The sequence below is a fragment of the Erythrolamprus reginae genome, chromosome Z, assembly GCF_031021105.1.
Source record: "Erythrolamprus reginae isolate rEryReg1 chromosome Z, rEryReg1.hap1, whole genome shotgun sequence".
NCBI lineage: Eukaryota > Metazoa > Chordata > Lepidosauria > Squamata > Dipsadidae > Erythrolamprus > Erythrolamprus reginae.
Window position 1 is genome coordinate 78,780,048 of NC_091963.1, and position 20,733 is coordinate 78,800,780.

General features: G+C 41.7%; 1 protein-coding gene across 1 annotated transcript in view; it reads right to left on the reverse strand.

Moving 5' to 3' along the window:
- Positions 1-20,733, reverse strand: part of LARS2 (leucyl-tRNA synthetase 2, mitochondrial) — a 359,496-nt gene that overhangs the window by 155,049 nt on the left and 183,714 nt on the right. The gene's annotated exons all lie outside the window — the stretch shown is intronic.

Genomic DNA, 20,733 nt, shown 5'->3' on the forward strand with positions numbered 1-20,733 from the left:
GGGACAGAGGGGAAATTTTTCTATCTCAAAAGAAAGTTATAAACTGAAGAATTGGCAATTTCAAATTTTAATATGTACCTTAGTAGCGAACATTGAAATATAGAATTTTCCTGAAGTTCTGCATAGTAAATATACTTTTCTTTACTAAATTTGATACATCTTAGCAATATTTGCTTTGAGATAAACATCTGTTTAGTTAAGTTTTCTTATCATGGCAATGAAAAATAAATGCCTGTATTTAAACCCCCCCCAGCCTTTCTCAGCTATTTGCAGGGTCTGGCCGCTGAAGGGAGTTAATCTTCTCATAGGCTGGTCAAAATAAAATCTACATTACTAGCACAATTGGGGATCTATTCTGAATCCATCTAAAACTGGTATCACTTTAGGATAGCAACATGTCATTAATAGTGATGGGCGAACCCAACGAAGCTCGGGTTCGGCGAGTTCGGCTGAACTGCGCCGTGAAGTTCAGGTGAGTTCACCAAACCCAAACCTGAACCCCACCCGAACCTCAAACTCTTCTGGAAATGAAGCCACGCTTTATTAAAATTAAATTGACAGAGAGCTCTAGTGGCTTTTTCTTACATAGAAAAAGGAAAGGCAGAGAAAGAAGGTGTCCCTGTGGTTGACCCCAAATTAAATTTAGAGAGAGCACTAGTGGCTTTAGATTACACAGAAAAAGGAAAGGCAGAGAAAGAAGGTGTCCCTGTAGTTGACCCCAAATTACATTTAGAGAGAGCACTAGAGGCTTCAGATTAGACCAAAAAAAAGCAAAGGCAGAGAAAGAAAGTGGTCCTGTGGTTGACCCCAAATTAAATTTGCAAGAAGGTGAAGAGGGGGACACAGAGTAGAAGGAGGCAAAAGCAGCCACCAGCTTTTTCACAGAAATCCCGTGTGCAGCAGGCATCAGCTTTTTCACAGAAATCCCGTGTGCAGCAGGCATAGAAACATAGAAGACTGATGGCAGAAAAAGACCTCATGATCCATGTAGTCTGCCCTTATACTATTTTCTGTATTTTATCTTGGGATGGATATATGTTTATCCCGGGCATATTTAAATTCAGCATCAGCTTTTTCACAGAAATTCCGTGTGAAGGAAGGGCATGTGCTCTGTGGCACTATCGGTCTCTGGCCATTGTGACCAGTAGTAACAGCTTTAGGCTTTAGATTACATAGAAAAAGGAAAGGCAGAGAAAGAAACCCCTGATGGTTCAGGTAGGCCTTGGTGGCGACATTGTCCATCAGGACTAAAACATGCTAGTGTGAAGTGCTGGAGCGCCAGAAACACTGCCCTGAGCTCCAGAAAGTTTATGTTCACTGGGTTGAGATCTTCCTCTGACCATAGTCCCTGAGCACAATGATGGCCAATATGTGCTCCCCAACCCAACAGACTGGCATCCGTAGTCAGCGTGATAGGTCGTGAGTCCGAAATGACAACCCTCGTTGTAAGGCTGGTGAGACCCACCATGCCAGAGAGTCCTTTATCCGTTGTGGCAAACGAACCCGTGCGTTTGAATGACTCGTCCGGACCTTTTGGGCTGGGAGGAGAAACCGTTGAAGGCTTCTGATGTGGTGTCTGGCCCATGGGATAATCCCTATGCAAGAGACTAAGGTTCCCAACACCTTGGACAAAAAGGCTAGGGATGTTCTCCTGTCTCTCAGAAGGGACGAGATGAGGGATATTATATTTCTCCGTCTGTCCGGGGAAAGATACACCGTGCATGACGTTGTGTCTATGATAGAGCCCAGGTGTAGAAGTGTTGTAGATGGAATCAACTGGCTCTTGGGCACATTGATGGTGAAGCCGTGGTCTGTCAGAGTTGTCATCGTCAAGGTAAGGTCCTGTTGAGCCCGTACCTGTGATTTGGACAGGATTATAATGTCGTCCAAATAGGCCATTAGACGCACTGATTGTGTGCGCAGGCTCGCTGTGAGGACGTCCAGGAGCTTCGTGAAGGCTCTTGGTGCCGATGAAAGGCCGAATGGCATGGCCTTGTATTGGTAGTGTACACCCTCCACACAAAATCGCAGGAACCGACGATGTGGAGGGTAAATAGGCACATGGAGGTATGCCTCCTTCAGGTCCAGTGATGTCAAAAGGTCTTGGGGCAAATTGCCTTCAAGATGGTTTGCAATGAATGCATCTTGAACTTCCTGTAAAGAATATACAGGTTTAGCTGCTTTTAATTCCGGATCAAACGGCAACCTCCTGATGACTTTGGGACAGTGAAAATCATGGAGCAGAAACCAGTCCCTCTGGCATGCTGTGGAACCGGCTCTATGGCCTGGATGTGCAACAGGTGAGATATCTCCTGAAATAATTCGTCTTTTGTCCCGGTTCCGCGGTGTCGGGCACTGGAGGAAACGGTTGGGTGGGGGCTGAAGGAACTCCAACCTTAGGCCCTGAGACACCGTGGCTATTGCCCATTTGTCCGACGATGTGGCACGCCAGGAGGAGCTGAAGAAGTGGAGCTTCCCCCCTATTGTCTGACCGCTGTCCGAGTCATTTGGGGCGTTTGAAGCCCCTCTGGCCGGTGCCTCTAAAAGGGCGTCTAGCCTGCTGATAGCCTCTTGTTCTATCTTGGAAATTGGCACGGTCGTTCCTGAATGTTGAATTCTGGTTGAAACGTCCCGGTACGTACGGCCTCTGGAACTGGCCCGTCCCAGAGGAAGTGTCCCAGCGAAAGGACTGACGCCTGGTGTACGGCGTAATTCTCCTGTCCTGCCGTCTGTTTGACCTGGGGAGAATCTTCCTCTTATCCTTATCTTCGATGTCAAAAGGTCTTGGGGCAAATTGCCTTCAAGATGGTTTGCAATGAATGCATCCTGAACTTCCTGTAAAGAATATACAGGTTTAGCTGCTTTTAATTCCGGATCAAACGGCAACCTCCTGATGACTTTGGGACAGTGAAAATCATGGAGCAGAAACCAGTCCCTCTGGCATGCTGTGGAACCGGCTCTATGGCCTGGATGTGCAACAGGTGAGATATCTCCTGAAATAATTCGTCTTTTGTCCCGGTTCCGCGGTGTCGGGCACTGGAGGAAACGGTTGGGTGGGGGCTGAAGGAACTCCAACCTTAGGCCCTGAGACACCGTGGCTATTGCCCATTTGTCCGACGATGTGGCACGCCAGGAGGAGCTGAAGAAGTGGAGCTTCCCCCCTATTGTCTGACCGCTGTCCGAGTCATTTGAGGCGTTTGAAGCCCCTCTGGCCGGTGCCTCTAAAAGGGCGTCTAGCCTGCTGATAGCCTCTTGTTCTATCTTGGAAATTGGCACGGTCGTTCCTGAATGTTGAATTCTGGTTGAAACGTCCCGGTACGTACGGCCTCTGGAACTGGCCCGTCCCAGAGGAAGTGTCCCAGCGAAAGGACTGACGCCTGGTGTACGGCGTAATTCTCCTGTCCTGCCGTCTGTTTGACCTGGGGAGAATCTTCCTCTTATCCTTATCTTCGATAAGGACCTTATCCAGAACTTCACCAAACAGATCAGCACTGCGGTAGGGAGAAGAGGCTAATCGCCACTTCGACTTTGTATCGGCCTGCCAACTTCTCAGCCACAACAAGCGTCTGGATGAGAGAGTGGTGGACATCCCCCTCGCCGAAAACTTGGCAGCATGGAGGGTGGCATCAGCCGAAAACTCTGCTGCGGCTAAGAGTTTACTCAAGTCCTGCCGCAGTCTGCCGTCCTCCGGTGTCAATCTGGCCATCATCTCCTCAATCCAAACTATCGAGGCCCTATTAAAAAAGGAGGCAGCGGCCGCTGCTCGAAATCCCCATCCAGACATTGCGTGCGACTTCCGGAGCAGGATCTCCGCCTTCCTGTCCTCGGGTTTAAGATTATCCCCTGACTCGGCGGGGACCATGGCGTTTGATACCAGATTCACCACCGGATGATCAATCGGTGGAAATTGGAGTGAATTCTCGATTTCCTCGTCAAAAGTATAAAACTTACGCTCCAACATCGATGGGCCCTGCGCTGCCGCTGGGTGCTGCCATGGTCTTTTGAGATTTTGCACAAAAATATCCGAAGCCGGGATATGGTCTGTTTCAGGACTGGGTTCTTTCAGTAATGCAGTTGATCTAGGTATGTCAGCGGGCTTTGTCGGGCCTGGAAGATCCACAGCTTGTTTGGCCTTGTGTAACAGAGTCCTAAACAAGGCAGGTTTGAAAAGTCCCGCGACAGACGGTTGCTCAGGTGATGTTTCATCCTCTGACAACTCGTATTCTCTGTCACTGTCCTCCTGCAATGCTGATTCCTCTGAAAGACCCAGACCCGAAAGGGGCAGTGCAGACCAAAGATTCCGGCCTTGTTGTTGAGGAGGAGCTTGGCTGCATTGCTGCACCCCAGATGCCACGCCCTGCGAGTAGGCATTGGTAATCATCTCTTGCAGGGCTGGTGATAATCCATGCCAGGCCTCAGGCTGGGACCTAAGGCCTGCAGCAGTGGGGGAGAAGGTAGCTGAAGGACCCGCGTTAGAATGGGGTGAAAATCCCCACAGCGGTCTCGTGGTGGTAGCAGAACCTGGCCTGCTGAGGGATGGTTGGGCCTGCGGCTCGGCCTGGCAATCTGGGGACCAATCCCTTCCTGACATCAAATCCCCAGGGCCCATTGATCTGGGAGTCAAGGTTCCTGGCAACTGAGGGCCTGAAGATGGGCCAGAAGCCAAGAATGGAGCTTGGAGGGCTGTCTCTAGTCTATTTTCCAATGCTAGAATCCGCTTTTCAGCCTCCTTGAGGGCTGAAGAAGAGGCCCCCTGTGAGGACTTGGGCTTAGATTTCCCCTTATCCTTGGCCTTGCGAGCTGGGACTGAGGTAGCCACTTTTTCCACACTCACGTTTGACTGCTCCATTGTACACAGCAAGAATAAAGTGACTAGGAATGAAATCCTCCTCAACTATGCCTGGAGCTATAACGTGAAGTCTGACACCTACGAGGCTCACAGGCAATGAAGACAAAATGGTGTCCTGTCTGTCACCCAGACCTCCCCCAGGCGCTCCGCCCCCTCGGGCGATCCTTCGCACCCTTTTTCCCTCTTCCCGATGGCAACAGAGGAGGGGGGGGGTTGGAGCAGGAGATTCCCGCCGAAACATAAGTCCCAATGGCGGGTGCGACCGTTATGAGCTCCAAAATGGCGGTCGCGTTTGACGAGGGCGGTAATTTGCGTCGCCCCTCGTCCCCTCATGGCTATCAGGGTACCTTAGGCCCCCCAGCCAGCAGCGCCCATAGCGTCGGCGGCGGATCAACTTGGTGTTTAAACGGGAGCTGCCGATCATATGGTAGGCGCGCTCCTGTCAGCCTGCTTGCATAGCGAATGAGGCTGAGGCTCTGCAATAAAACCGCGGCGCCGGCAGCGTCTTTGCAGCACCGAACATATGGTCGGCGCTGAGCCTTTACACAAGCTTCTTCTGGCGAGCGCTGTCCTCGCCCGACTTGTGTATTCCGGAGCCTTATGCCGCCGCTCTCTCTCTTCCAAGTCTTCTGGCTCCTCAGCCTCCCAGTGGGGGGGACGGACCCCCTCACCTTCGGCCGCAGCCGGGTTTGGCCACGGAGGCCAGTGAGCCAAGGCTGAGTCCCCTTAATAAAACAGTACCCTCTGAGGGAAGAGGTTTCCCGGGGAAGTCGATAGGGGTTGTGCCCACGGAGGGCAGAGACCCCTTCCTCTTGACTGCTGCATCTGAAAAACAGTAAAAGGAGAGAAAAGAACATGTTAGTCAATTATACAATAATATATACTTTATTAATACTTAATTTATACAGACAACAAACTCATAAGTCTCTTTCCTAGGACTGAGTTTTTAAAACTGAGCCCTTGGGGGCAGGCAAGGGGCGGTGCCTAATTAACATGTTAATTTATAACTCAGTCTCTACCAATAGGATTGGGGTTAACCCATACTGGACTCTCCTTCCAGAAGCAGTGGAGAAGCTTTAGATTACACAGAAAAAGAAAAGGCAGAGAAAGAAAGTGGTCCTGTGGTTGACCCCAAATTACATTTAGAGAGAGCACTAGAGGCTTTAGATTACAAAGAAAAAGGAAAGGCAGAGAAACAAATTGGCCCAGGGGTGGACTCAAAAGACATATGCCAGAGAGCTCGATATGGCTTTAATTTAGATTGCTGTGAGCTGCCCCGAGTCCTCGGAGTGGGGTGGCATACAAGTCCAATTAAATAAATAAATAAATAAATAAATAGATAGATAGAAAAGGGAAATTGCAGAGAAAGAACGTGGTCCTGTGGTTGACCGAGAATGATGTACTTCTGCACGTACCCGAACTATGCAAGTTAGGTTCCCCTTTCAGTGGAAATGTTGAAGACAGGAACTGCAGTTTTGGTCAGGATCAGGAACCTTAAATGACTTTGTTCCTGGGTGTCAGACATGGCACCTAAGAGAAGGCACTGGAACACACTGGAAATGTTGAAGACAAGAACTGCAGCCTTGGTCAGGATCAGGAATCTTAAATGTCTTTGTTCCTGGGTGTCAGATGTGGCACCCAGGAGGATGCAGGCAGTGGAAAACACTGGAAATGTTGAAGACAGGAACTGCAGTCTTGGTCAGGATCAGGAACCTAAAATGTCTCTGTTCCTGAGTGTCAGACGTGGCACCCAGGAGAATGCAGGCACTGGAAAACACTGATACTGAGGTAGACAGAAACTGAAGTCTTGGTCAGGATCAGGAACCTTAAATGACTTTGTTCCTGGGTGTCAGACTTGGCACCTAGGAGGATGCAGGCACTGGAAAACACTGGAAATGTTGAAGACAGGAATTGCAGTCTTGGTCAGGATCAGGAACCTTAAATGGCTTTGTTCCTGGGTGTCAGACTTGGCACCTAGGAGGATGCAGGCACTGGAAAACACTGGAAATGTTGAAGACAGGAATTGCAGTCTTGGTCAGGATCAGGAATGTTAAATGTCTTTGTTCCTGGGTGTCAGGCTTGGCACCCAGGAGAAGGCAGGCACTGGAAAATACTAGAAATGTTGAAGACAGGAACTGCAGGCTTTTGTCAGGATCAGGAACCTTAAATGACTTTGTTCCTGGGTGTCAGACGTGGCACCCAGGAGAAGGCACTGGAAAACACTGGACATGTTGTAGACAAGAACTGCAGCCTTGGTCAGGATCAGGAACCTTAAATGTCTTTGTAGCTGTGTATCAGACGTGGCACCCAGGAGGATGCAGGCACTGGAAAACACTGGTACTGAGGTAGACAGGAACTGCAGTCTTGGTCAGGATCAGGAACCTTAAATTTCTTTGTTCCTGGGTGTCCGGCTTGGCACCCAGGAGAAGGCAGGCACTGGAAAACACTGAAATATTGAAGACAGGAACTGAAAACTTGGTCAGGATCAGGAACCTAAAATGTCTCTGTTCCTGAGTGTCAGACGTGGCACCCAGGAGAATGCAGGCACTGGAAAACACTGATACTGAGGTAGACAGGAACTGAAGTCTTGGTCAAGATCAGGAACCTTAAATGACTTTGTTCCTGGGTGTCAGACTTGGCACCTAGGAGGATGCAGGCACTGGAAAACACTAGAAATGTTAAAGACAGGAACTGCAGTCTTGGTCAGGATCAGGAACCTTAAATGACTTTGTTCCTGGGTGTCAGACGTGGCACCCAGAAGAATGCAGGCACTGGAAAATGTCACGCTGAATATTGACAGCCCCAGAGACATTTAGAGACATTCAAAATTATTCAGTAATTAAATAGTTAACTGTGTGTTTCTATTAAGGTCCTCCCATTATGATGTAAAATCCTGCCACGTCATTTATGCATCACATTTTATATTGTTAGTCCTTTGTTAGCAGTCATAATGTGAAGACCTATTTTATTTGCCTCTCATGGCATATTTTATTTTTTCTACTTTTATAATAAAAAGAAACCTTGTTTGAAAGCAAATGCTCTCTCTCTCACTCCATCGCCTTCAGAATTGATTTATTATGGTCCACACGGACTGTAATTAATCGCAAATTCTGACATGGCAGCAGAGGTCGGTTTATTTATTTTTTAAATTTTTTAAATAAATCTTTTTATTAATTTTTATAAAAGGACGCACAAACTTACAAACATTAAACATATAGTTTGGGGAGGTATCCTCCCCACTTATCTCAAAAGTGTAAATGCAGATATAGAAAAAAGAATACAATATTGAATACATAGTTGAATACTAATACATAAAAAAATAGCTAATAACAGATAAAAAAACTAGTAACAAGTGATTTAAACTAAGATAAAATCAAACATTCTTCTCATCTTATTACTATTGTATATATAAACTAATTCTATTACCATTCTTTAAAAAAAAATAAGCAAATCTCAACCATTACATATATATTTACTTCTTACATGTTTTGACTTTAATTTTCTTTAATTTTTTTTCTTGTCTATCCATATATAGACTTTGTTCCATGTTTCATAAAATTTTGATTCTTCTTGGTCGTTTAATCGTCTTGTCATCATATCCATTTCCGTGCAGTCTAATATTTTTATAATGACTTCGTTTTCTTTGGGGATATTTTCCCCTTTCCAATTTTGCGCGTATATAATTCTTGCCGCGGTTAAAATATGTACAATTAAATATAAAATTTCTTGCTTATAAACCTGGTTAGTAATTCCTAACAAACAAAACTCCGGGGTGATTTCTATATTTTGCATAACTATTTCTTTTATCATTCTCTCTATCATTTTCCAATACGTTTTAGCTTTACCACATGTCCACCATTGGTGGTAGTAGGTCCCTATTTCTTTCTTGCACTTCCAACATAACGGGGAGGTCTTGGGAAACATTTTTGCTATTCTGTATGGTGGGAGATGCCATCTATAAAACATTTTAATTTGGTTTTCTTTCATAGACACTGATTTTGTCATTTTCCAATTATTTATCCAAACTTTCTCCCATGTGTCTATATCTATATCTTTCCCTATATTCTTACACCAAGCTATCATGTTATCTTTTAAAGTTAATTCAATGTTCTTATGGGCAATCAAATATTCATATATTTTCCCAATTGTTCTATTTTGATTGATGGTAATTAAATTACTCAATAAATTTTTATTTTTATTAAAAATATAAAGCGTAGTATCCTTCTGGTATCTAGATCTAATCTGTGCGTAATGCCACCAATCAATTATTGTTCCTTGTTCTTGTAATTTAATTCTAGATTTTAACTTCATTTGATCATCTAACAAATCTTTATATTTTATTATTTTTGTATCCTTAATAGAATTTGGGTGTATAATTGCTTCTAGAGGGGCCACCCAATCAGGGATAGTTAAAAAATGGTTTTTCCTTATATGTTTCCATACCTCCAGTAGGTATTTTCTTAATGTATGTCTTTTGAAATATGAATGATTTTTATCTTTATCATACCAAACAAAGGCATGCCAGCCAAGCATAAGGTCATGACCTTCAAATTTTAATGTTCTTTTATCTTCCAGAGTTATCCAGTCTTTAATCCATGTTAGGGCGGCTGCCTGATAATATAGTTTCCAATTTGGGAGGGCAAAGCCTCCTCTCTCTTTTATATCCTCTAGCATATTTATTTTTATTCTTGCCTTTTTACCTTGCCATAAATTTTTTTTAACCATATTTGTTAAATCTTTGAAAAAATCCCCCCCTGGATTTATTGGGATTACCTGAAACAAGAACAAGATTTTGGGTAGAATGTTCATCTTGATTGTGGCAATTCTACCCAGAAAAGATATTTTTAAATTATTCCATGTTTCTAAATCTTTTTTAATTTCCTTAATTAATTTTATATAATTATCGTTTTTTAATGTTATTGTTTTGGAAGTTAGCCAGATTCCCAAGTACTTAACTTTTTTAACTATCTTAATTTCAGAAATGCATTCCAAGTTACTTTCTTGAGTTTTATTCATATTTTTTGTTATAAATTGTGTTTTATTTTTATTTATTTTTAGACCTGCTACCTTACCATATTGTTCTATTGTCCAGATTAATCTTGGAGCTGTTGCAATCGGATCTTCAATAATAAAAGTCAAGTCATCTGCAAAGGCTTGAACTTTGTATGTCTCTTTTCCAACAGTTAAGCCTTTTATCCTTGAATCTGTTCTAATCTTTATTAGTAGGGTTTCTAAAGACATAATAAAGAGTAAGGGTGAAATGGGACATCCTTGTCGAACTCCTTTGTTTATTGTAAAAGCTTCTAATTGGTTATTATTTAATATAATTTTAGTTGTTTGCTCGGAGTAAATAGCATCTATTAAATTAACAAATTTGGGACCAAATCTCATTTTATTTAATTGCATTTTTATAAATATCCAATTAACGTTGTCAAAGGCTTTTTGGGCATCTAAAAACATTAATGCTAAAGTTTTTTCTGGGTGTTGTTCATAATATTCTAATACATTAATAATTGTTCTAAGGTTATTTCTAATCTGTCTACCTGGCAAGAAACCATTTTGGTCTTGATGGATTTTACTATTTATAATTGTTTTTAACCTAGCTGCATATATTGCAGTAAATATTTTATAATCGACATTTAATAACGATATTGGTCTATAGTTTTTAATTTTTTCCGGTGCTGTACCTGGTTTGTGAATTAGGGTTGTCAAAGATTCAGACCATGTTTTAGGAATTTTACCGTCTTGCCTGCATTCATTAAAAATTTGTAACATATTCTTTCTTATTGTCTCATTTTCTATTTTATACCACTCTGCTGGAATAGCATCTGGCCCAGTAGCCTTATTATTTTTCTGCCTTTTAATAATTGTAAGGAGTTCTTCCATTGTTATAGTACTTTCCATCCTCTCCTGTTGTTCTTCTGTTAGTTGAGGTAACTCCGAGCTTTCTAAATATTTAAATACTTCATCTTCCTCAATATTATCATTTTTATATAATTCTTTTTAAAAAAATTGTACTATATTTGCTTTCCCTTCTGTATCGTATTTTATTGTTCCATCTTCGTCTTCTAATTTTTTAATTAGTTTAGATTGTCTCTGTTTCCTTAATTTATATGCTAGCCACCTACCTGGTTTATTGGCATGTTCAAAATAGTATTGTTTGGTTCTTTTTATTTTTTCTACCATTTGATTCTGGTCCTCTAATCTAATTTTATGTTTAATAATATTTATTTTTTTTCCTAAATCTTTGTCTTTTATATTTTGTTATGATATTAATTCTAGCTGTTTTAATTCTTTTATTAATTGTTCGTATTTACTTTTCTTTCCCTTATTATATTTTGCTATATAGGATATTGTTAATCCTCTTATGTATGCTTTAGTTACATCCCATAAATTTTGGGGAGTAGTGTCTGTGGTTTTATTAATTTCAAAAAATATTTTTAATTCTTTCTCAATCCAATCTTTATACTCTTTCTCTTTCAGAATATTTCTATTCATTTGCCAATTATAATGCTTTTTGCTATTTCTCATATAAACTATTACTGGATTATGATCCGCCCATGTATTAACATCTATCTCAACCTCTTTTATATATTCTGCTGTTATTTTCGGGGCCCATACCATATCTATTCTCGTCCAGATTTTATGGGGATTTGAATAAAAAGTATACTGCCTTTTTGGGGGAAATCTTTCCCTCCAAATATCATTCAATAATAATTCTGTTTTCATTTTTTTGAAAAGTGGAGGGTAGTAAAAAAAAAATTCCCCCTTTTTTTTGTTTTTCCCCCCTCCCAAGTGGTCCAATTGTCTATTTGAAATAGCATTAAAATCTCCAATAATTAGCATATTTTCAACATTTAATTCAATAATTTTTTGATGCAGTTTTTTAATAAAATGTCATTTGATCTTCATTTGGGGCATATATAGAAACAATAGTAAAAGGTCTAGGTTCAATACTAACTTGGACGATCAAAATTCTGCCTTCATCATCACTAAATAATTGTTTGGAATTTATAGAGTTCTCCGCATACATCGCTACTTCTCTTTTTCTTTGGTCTGCTAATGCAGCATACATGTTTCCAATTTTGGTATTTAATAATAAATTCCGATTACTTTTTTTTATATGTACTTCTTGTAATATCACAATTTGAGCCTTTTGGTTCTTAATTTTAGAAAACATTTGCTCCCTTTTTTTGGGTTCATTTAGTCCATTAACATTTACAGAGAAGATTTTTAAGTCACTCAATGTAGTCATTTATTGTATTTTTTGGTTTCGCGCTGCGGTTGCTTTCTTCTCCCGCCTTGGTCCTGTTCTTGCTCTTGTGATAGAGCCCCCGTAGCTTCCGCCTGGAGTGCTGTCAGTTCTTTTGTTATTTGCTCCATTTGGCTTATTCCACTGTTTTCGTAAAAGTCTCTTGCTTGATCTAAATTTTCCAGTTTGTATCTTGTAGATTTCCATGTCAATGACAGTCCTTGTGGAATAAGCCAACGAAAAGTTATGTTCTCTTTAATCAAAATTTTGGTCAAGAAGTGGTAGTCTCTTCTGTTCTCTCTGACGCTTCTTGGAACCTGTTTCAATATTTTTATATCTTTACCCTTGAATTGCAGTTGTCCAGATCTTGCCCAATGTAGAATGTCATCTCTCAGCGTTCTTCTTACAAATTTGATATGAATCTCTCTTGGAAGATTATGGCGACGAATGTAGCTATTAGAAATTCTATAAACTTCATCTATTTCTTTTATTATTTCTGCATTTCCAAGTGTGTGATCGATTCATCATATCTTCTATAACGCAGGTGCGCGCTGTCATCAAGATGGTCCATTCTTTTCTCAATTTTCTCTGTTTTTTCTTCAACTGCTTTCATTCGATCTTCACTCTCCTTCAAAGTTTGTTTAATCTCCTTCATCTGGTCCTTCATCTCTGCTGTATCTGCCTTCATCTCAGCCATTTCTGCTTTTATGGCTTCTCTCTGCTGGGATGCATCATTTTGTGATTGGAGCATGAAGTCTTTCAATGCATTCAATGTTTCTTGTATTGTAGTAAGTGAGGATTGTTGTGACTTTTCTTTCTCCTTCTCCTTGGTAGACATAGTTACAGACAAAACCTGGTGTGCCGGGGAGGAATGGGGTGATCCTTGGGGCGATGATGCCGCAGGCGTTTGTTTCTTGTTTGTTTTAGTAAAAGTAGAAGTACTCGACATTCTTAAATTTACCGTTGATGTTATTTTATGTTAGCGAAATGTAGAGAATCACTACAAATTCCAAACGTATTCAGTCAATTTCTAAAACAAATTCCCTTTAAAAAAAAAACACTTGAATTGCGAATATAATCAATAATGTAATTTTAAACAAATATCACCTTATATTGTCTTATTACTCTAAATTAAATGCTATGAAAGAAAAAAGTAAAATAATAAAACAAAATAACCTTCAATACAAATTAACGTAAACCAGGAAATATAAGAAAAGAAAATTACAATTTGGCACAACAGAGAAAGAAAAATAAAAGTACAGGAGAGAGGAAGGGAATAAGAAGAATATATATAAGATTTATATAAGATAAAAATAGAAGAGAAAGAAAGAAATAGAGAAAAGAATGAAGAGAGAGTAAAGGGAGGAAAACGATCTAAAAAAAGGGGGGAGGGATTTACTTTAGTTAAAATAGAACAAAGGACCAAGGATTATTTAGCAGTGCATATATTAATCTAAATATAGGTATAGAAAAAAAAAGGAAATTCAAAAGGATTTAAAAAAAATTAGGATATAAAAAAGAGACAAGGAGCGAAATTCAGCTATTTAATATTCTAAAGTGATTATGTTGGTTGAAGATCTTTTCTGTTTATAGAAAAAGAGTTAATTTGAAGAAGTTCCAATTATTTCAGCTGTGATAGGAATAAAGTTTAACCTTTTCAAAGTTTATAAAGTCTCAGTTTTCAAAGTAGTTTTAATATATTTGTCTGATATTAAAATGGAGTCAATCCGTCTCTTGCAGCTCAGAACAGAATAAACAGCCTCTCTGCTACGAAGCCGACGAAACAGCCAGTAATCCAAACGAAGTAATCCAGATGTGAACGATCAAGTAATCCAAAAACTTATAATCCAAAGAGGAAAACAGAAGATAATCCTTCTTGTGTATTTATCTCAATTTATTTCATCTTCTTTTATTTAAAAGTTTATTAAAAATTTGCAATAGGTTTTGTGCAGTTAAATCCTTCCGCTGCGAAAACCAGAGCCCAAAATTCATTTTCTGGTATTTTAGTAACAGGTTATCTCACGGAAAAAAGAGGAAACACATTTAGCCAAATAATTTCAATTTGTTGCTATTCAATCTTTTAAAGTCTCATTTTAATTCTTTTGCAAGTTTTCTCTGTTTTTTCAAACGTTTAACAGTCCAAGTTCAAAGTCAAAACAATAGGTGAAAGTGATGAAAATAAGATCCGGCTGTTGATTTGCGCCTGGATACAATGTTTTAGACAACTTTCACTTTCGCCTTGCTTCAAAAAATTCTTTAACTTTTCACTTTCTTTTACTCCAGTCTTGTTATTTGAACATGAAACGTAGAAAAAAGATTTTTTACCTTGGTTGTATTCCTTTTTCAATAAAAAATGCTGCAAACTGCTTTCACTTTTTTTTCTTCTTTCTTGCTTCCCCGATGGTTAGGTGGGATCGCAATGGCCGTGTCCTCCGTGCTGGAGGGCCGGTTCTCCCTGCACCCGAGCTGCGGGACAGACCGCTGCCTCTGGAGCTTCGGCGGGAGCTCCTCGGACAGGGGGAAGTCCCCTGTTCTAGGATCGAGCCATCCGGACTCGATCCGATCGCAATGGAGCGACCTCGGGAGGGGTGAAAGGAGTCTCCAGGCAGAGCCCTGCCAAGAGACTCCGCTGCGGTCCTCAGCTAGACCGGAAGTCGGCAGCAGAGGTCGGTTTAACCTATTAAATCTAAAAGCAACGAACCTCTGTAATGCCTGCTAAACGTAAGAAGAAATTATTCTCTCAGTCCTTCATCGATCAAATGTCAAGTGATCAGATAGAAGATTTGCAGTCTCTCATAAATAACACGAAGGAGAAGAGTTCCAACAATGGAAGGACAAATCTCTCATGAAACCGAAAATGCAGCAGAGGAAGAAATCTTCATTACAAAGGAGGAACTGAGCCGAGAAAGACAGCAACAAACCATAAGTTGTGATCCCCTTTTAAATGTTGAAAGCCAAAAAGTGATTTATGATGCATAAGCTATAAAAGCGTTAGAAAGTTCAAGCCAGCCGATTTATGACCCAAGTAATTTAGAAGAAGCCGTAATGATCCCCTCTGAGTCAGTCAGCCAGGCAATCTCCAAAAGCAGTGTGTATGTCCAAAATGGCACCTCGTTAAAGGCAAAAGAGAAACTTAAGCATTGCAATGACAGACAGTCTCTCAGAAGCTCAGCTGGTAGTCTGGATTCAATTAATGATATTGACAGAGTAAATAGCATGATAGCCCGCTTAGAGCAGACCCTCCAAGACACCCAAGCTTATGCTGCACATTTTTATGATGAAAGAGGAACTATTTTAAGTGAAAAAGAAAGGCTAGTATCAAACTCTTGCCTGGATGACATTTATAAATACAGGAAACAATTAAATAGACTGAGAGAAATTCAAATGAATCTTCTAGAGAGAGAGTTAGGAATGATCTCTATCCAGCAGCAAGAAAAAGAAATCGAAACTCAAGATGCAACGTATACAAACAAAGATGTAGAAAATTTCAAAAGTTATCATGCATCACCATCTGGTGGCTAAACAAAAACTTTGCTGCCAGTTCAGAAAGATGTTTCAGAAAAATCTAAAAGTTATCCTACAGCGACATCTAATGGAATGCAAGATATTAAATTTAAAAGTATTTCTCATTTAAAAGAAATACCAAGGTCTTTTTTCAGATCGATGGAAATATGGACAAAACGTTGTTCATCATCAACCTTCAATTAAACCACAAGTGCCGCAAACAAGCCAAGATGCGCAGATGCAACAGGACCAACGACCACAAGTTCCAGTTCTTCAGATTCAACCGCCACCGGTCCAAGCACCCCAGATACCACAACAAGCAGCCATGCCAGCTGCAATTCAAAGGCAACCTATTACTTTAGCAAAATTGAAAGGTGAGTCAAAATTAAAGAATAATGGACAAAATTATAAAACTTGGTTGCATGAAATAAGACTGATTTTAATTGCTGAAGGGGTAGATCATATGGCTTTTGATCCACCCAATAGACAGTGGACTGAGGAAGAAAGAGTGTTAAATACCCAAGCCACCATCTTGTTACTAATGTCACTCGATACCGATCTATCAGTTAGATTTCCACATGACATTACTGCAAATGACTTAATCATAGCTCTAGATGAACTTTATAGACCAGTTTCAGAAGAAGGAACATGTTTGTTGTTCACTGAATTTTTTACTACAAAATTAAAGCCTGGAGAGAAAATTGCTCCACACATTTCTAAAATTTTAGCAATGCAAAAGGAACTGATAGAGCGAGGCTATCACATCGATCAGCTGCAGTTCAATACAGCAATAATCACCTCCCTCAATCATGAATGGAAAGATGCTATTACCAAATATAATAACATACCTCTAGCTCAACGCACAACGCCAAGAGTATGTAAACTGTTAACAGAAGAAGAAGTGATTATGCAAAGTAGACTCAAAACTACAGCATCGGGATACAAACCTACAATGAGTAGAGGCTACCAACAAAGGGGCTACATTTCAAGATATCAACGGCACAGCCAGCCTAGAAGAACAGATTTTCAACGCTCTCAATCTGGTGATTCTCAACGCTCCCAATATCCTGCTCAATCCAGAGGAACAGATCCTAGGGGTTCCAGAAGCAGAGGCTCCACCAACTACAGATCATCTCAACGAGATTCGAGAGGTGAGCCACGTCCTTACATTAATTCTTTCATCCTGAACAATGTTCCACAAAAGAGTCCACAGTACGACATTCGACATTTATGGACATTAGACAGCGGAGCAGCTTTTCAAATCACCTACCAAAAGGAAAACTTTATAAGACTGATATTAAAGAGTTACATGCAGTATCAAACCACTTATGCAAAGTTGAAGGAGAAGGAACAGTCTACATAAAAGAATTAGACCAAATGATTCCACATGTTCTATATGTTCCACAAGCTACAAGCAACTTACTCAGCACATATCGCCTGAATGAAGACTTAGGTTCTGAAGTGACTTTTAAACTAAATGAAGGCTATATTGTCAAGAACAGAAGAGTAATTGCTACTGATTTTCCAACCAGAGGTGTTTATTACTTAAAGCCAGATCCTCATGTAAAAGTTGATGTAAGTATAAAAGTTCCAAAGGGTGAAAGCACAGGTCCAGAGAGAAAACCTGTTGCCACTATAGAAACAAAGGCTCCTAAAGCCAATGAGGTTCAAGAGGTTCCACATGATGTTGCAAATGTTAAACCTGTATTAACAAACAAATCTTTTCATTCCAGGTGTGTTCACAGATGGCACCGTCGTTTGGGCCATGCATCTTACCCAGTCTTATCCAAGATGCCTGAATTTGTAAATGATTTTAAGGTTGATAGTACAGTGATCCCTTGATTTTTGCGGGTTCAAACTTCGCGAAACGGCTATACCACGGTTTTTCAAAAAATATTAATTAAAAAATACTCCGCGGTTTTTTTTCTATACCAGAGTTTTTCCCACCCGATGACGTCATACGTCATCACCAAGAGTCACTTCTCTCTTTCTTTCTCTCTCTTTCCTGTCATTCTCTGCTTCAATCATTTTCTCATTTCTCTTTTTTTCTCCCCTTTTTTCTATCATTTCTCTCTCTGCCTTCCACTCTCCCCCCTCTTGCTCTCTCTTTCTTCCCCCCTCTCTCTCCCTCTCTCCTTTCTATCTCGCTCTGTCTGTTGCTCTCTCTCTGTGAGAACGCCTGCCCCGCCTCTCCTGCAGCCCCTTCGCTGACAGCTGGGACGAAAGCGCTCTCAGCTAAGGGACTGCGAGAGGGGCGGGCATTCTCAAAGCGCTCAGAGTGGCTAGCGGCCGAATGAGGACAAGAAGCCATAGCCGCCAGCGCTGCTGCAGGAGGACCTGATATTCAAAACCTCCACATTTTTGGCTCATATGCCATGGTTAACATTCCACTGGTTCAAAGAAAGAAAGGATGTCCAGTAGCAGAAAGACTGAGATTTATAGGTTTTGATGAAAGTTCTAAGTATTACAAATTTGCTGATACTAATCACAGAGCTGTTATTTCCAATTCAGCTAAATTTGAGGAAGATACAAATTGGTCCAGAATACACAGTAATGATACTTCAGTTTATTTTCCTAAAGATGATGTTCAAGGTACAGCGCAACCTGATCCACAGGCAGCTGTTCCAGATGATGTTTCTGCAAAAGATGATACACAGTCTTCAACAGTCGAAGATGATGTTCCTAGCGATGCAATTGAAGACGGAGATGACCAAGATGAAGGATGGACCACAGTTCCAAGATGCTTGGAGAGAAGACCCGTTGTACCTACCTGAATGGTCTTCTCGATGCACTGGAAGGAGAGTCCAACATGGGTATTTTACCAATCCTATTGGTAGAGACTGAGTTACAAATTTACATATTAATTAGGTACCGCCCCCTTTCAGTCCCCCATGAGCTCAGTTTTAAAAACGAAGACACTAAGAGGATAACCAATTTTTATTAATAACAACCCAATAACTCAACCAACAAACCCATTCTCCGGCGTCCCTGAACTTCAACTGCCGGGTGGGTTTGGACTCTCCTTCCAGTGCATCAAGAAGACCGTTCAGGTAGGTTCAACGGGTCTTCTCCACTGCATTTGGAAGGAGAGTCCAACATGGAATATACCAAAGATTCAAAGCCCATAGGAGGGAGAAGGTCTAGAAAGGGACGTTGGAGAAGATCATACTCATTGTAGAACACGTCTACCAAATGCTGCTTCCACCGAAGCGAAGGAATCCAACTTATAATGTCTGATAAATGTCGTGGGAACTGCCCAGGTCGCAGCCCTGCAGATGTCTTCTATAGATGCTTGTATTGACCAAGCTGCTGACGTGACCGCACTTCTAGTTGAATGTGCCGTCAACCCTGCTGGAGGATTCTGTCCATCAGCCCTGTAAGCTTCCGCTATACAATCCTTAAGCCAACGACTGATGGATTTTGAAGACAGTCCAAGTCCCAATTTATGTTGTGAAAATGATATGAACAGAGTTTCAGACTTTCTGAATGTCTCAGTCCTTCTGATGTAAATCTTCAAACTCTCCTGACATCAATTTTATGCCATTTTAACTCCGATGGATGACTCCCATGTGTACAAAAATGTGGGAGTATAAGTTCTTGTTTTCTGTGGAACGTCGTATTCACCTTTGGTATGAAGGTGGGATTTAATCGAAGTACTACTGTGTCCGGATAAAAGATGCAGAGATCAGGTCTTACAGATAAGGCCGAAAGCTCCGACACTCTGCGTGCCGAAGTTATTGCCACTAAAAACGCTGTTTTCAGGGAGAGTAACCTAAGTGATATAGATCTTAGAGGCTCAAATGGAGGCTTTGTCAGAGCCCTGAGAACTAATGCAAGGTCCCATGACGGGAACTGTTGCACCGGTGGTAAATGTTTATTTACAGCTCCCCGTATAAAATCTCTTACCCAAGAGTGTTGGGCCAGTGAATGAGATTCTGATGTCTGAATCATGGTGGAAAGGGCCGCTACTTGCCTCTTCAAGGTATTTGGGGCCAGGCCCCGTTCTATCCCGGTTTGTAAGAATTCTAACACTGTGATTACTGATGCCTCCCTGGGATTCTGATGACTTTTGTCACAAAATTTACAAAAGGCTGCCCATGTTGCCTGATATATCCTAGAGGTTGATGGGCGTCTTGCGGCCTGCATGGTGTCGTTGACCTTCTCCGGTAATTCTAGCTGTCTTTGTCTATGCCTTTCAAGTGCCATCCTGTCAGTTGCAGCCATTGGGGATCCGGGTGATGTAGATTCCCCTGGTCTTGGTTCGGAATTCTCCACGGTGGTGATACTGACAGCGCCACTAGGTCGGCGAACCACGGGCGACGTGGCCAATGTGGTGCCACCAGTATTACTTCCGCCTTCTCTTGAAGGATCTTCTCCACCACTCTCGGTAAGAGGTTCACGGGAGGGAATGCATATAGGCGCCCGGGGGGGCATGGTGATAGCAGAGCGTTGGTGCCTTTTGCCCCCGGTTCCCGGAAGCGTGAGTAAAACCTTGGTAGTTGAGAGTTCTGGCGACTCGCAAAAAGGTCTACCGTGGGTATTCCAAACCTCTGGGTCAACTGGTGAAACAGTACTGGGTCTAGTTTCCACTCTGACGGATCCAGAGTGGTCCTGCTGGGCCAATCCGCCTGGGTATTGCCGGTTCCGGCAATGTGTTCTGCAGTCAGTGACGCCAGATGAAGTTCGGCCCAATTGAAGAGGTTTGATGCCTCTTCCATGAGTCGTTGCGACCTCGTGCCCCCTTGATGGTTCAGGTGGGCCCTGGTCGCCACATTGTCCGTCAACACTAGCACGTGCCTTCCCTGGACAATTGAAGAGAAGGTTCGTAGGGCCAAGACGACCGCCTTGAGTTCGAGAAAATTTATGTTGACCGGTGAAAGGTCCTCTAATGTCCACAGACCTTGTGCCATGTGTTGGCCAATATGGGCACTCCAGCCGTATAGGCTGGCCAATCACTGGCCAGCAGGACTCATGGCCAATCACATCCTTTTCTTGTGTTTTATGTCCGGAGACTGCATGGCTTGAGCTAAGAAGAACGCTGTTGATTGGTGTGTCGCCAAGTCCGTGCTGAACGCTGAACTTTCGCACAGATTTTCAAGCAAGTTCGGGTTCGGCATGCCAAACATTG